The 1,094-nt window shown below is 41.9% G+C and overlaps 2 protein-coding genes across 2 annotated transcripts in view; both read left to right on the top strand.

Annotated features, from left to right (window-relative positions):
• Positions 1 to 1,094, top strand: part of LOC116693436 (carbohydrate sulfotransferase 6-like) — a 14,474-nt gene that overhangs the window by 5,778 nt on the left and 7,602 nt on the right. The gene's annotated exons all lie outside the window — the stretch shown is intronic.
• LOC116693453 (transmembrane protein 231-like) overlaps positions 1 to 1,094 on the top strand; it is a 16,646-nt gene that overhangs the window by 15,510 nt on the left and 42 nt on the right. The gene's annotated exons all lie outside the window — the stretch shown is intronic.

Below are 1,094 nucleotides of genomic sequence, written 5' to 3'. Positions count from 1 at the left end.
GTTTGTTTTCATGGACTTCCTGTTTTATTTTGAAATTCCCCGTTTGTCTTCATTCACTTCACTTGTCTTTCTGCCTTTGTCTACCTTCCTGCCTGTGTGATTACCCTCCTGCTCCTTATGTGTCTCACCTGTGTGTCCCCCTAGTAGAAACACTCAACACGTTGACATCCCTGGGACAGGTTGTCTTTCCTCCTCGTGTGTCTCACTCTCCGGCGTTTCCTACTCTTTGTTTCCAGTGTTTCCTCATCTATTGCCTATTTTTTCCACCACGTCTTCTGCCTGTTGGGTTTGTACCGTTGCCTGGATTGTTTATTTATTAATAAACATACTCACCTTCTACTCCGAGTTGAGTCGATTTGCGTCCGTCATTGTACTTGTGACGGGGAAGGAAAAGATGTGGGGGGGCTTCGACACAATTATCAGAATGCAGGAAATGAAGTGTTTGACATTCAAGATTTCCTGGGGGTGGACCCACAGAACTCGATATGGTTCCTAGCAAGCTCTCCCCTGTTGGATTGTTCTCCTGGAGCTGATTCTGTTTATTCGGCAGGGCTTATGTTTTACAAATCAATCCTGTTGTATTTAAATTCACGTTGTCTTCCTCCTGCTGGGCCGACAGTCCAACGTGGTCTAGAAAGTTATTTGAAACTGCCAATTACCTGAATCCAGTCGATGTGAATCACTGCATCACCCACCTAAAGGAATTACAGTATTGTTCATGGGGACTGTACTGACCTGCTTCAAGGAATGAGTAACTCATTAGTTGTAATCCCTGTTTATCCATGACGTGAAACACTGTAAAGGTGAATCACTGGAACTGGTGTGAATAGTCTGCTATGTTAGGCCAATCAAATATATTGGAAATCACTTTTGTCTTATGATTCACTAAAGAGTCAAATTCTCCAATAAGACATACGTATGCTAAAGCACAGAAAGTTGGTATATCAAAAGTGGGGACGGAGTTGAGGCTACAAAGACCCATATCACGTTGGTCATTTGTAGTATCTCATTTGGTATAAATACTACAGTAACACATTCAAAGGGATTTTATTTATCAGAACTTAATTCTTCACATTGATCAGTGTTTTCCTTTG

The sequence above is a fragment of the Etheostoma spectabile genome, chromosome 8 (assembly GCF_008692095.1).
Source record: "Etheostoma spectabile isolate EspeVRDwgs_2016 chromosome 8, UIUC_Espe_1.0, whole genome shotgun sequence".
Lineage (NCBI taxonomy): Eukaryota > Metazoa > Chordata > Actinopteri > Perciformes > Percidae > Etheostoma > Etheostoma spectabile.
The sequence above is the reverse complement of the archived record's forward strand: the minus strand, read 5'-3'. Positions and strand labels throughout refer to the sequence as shown.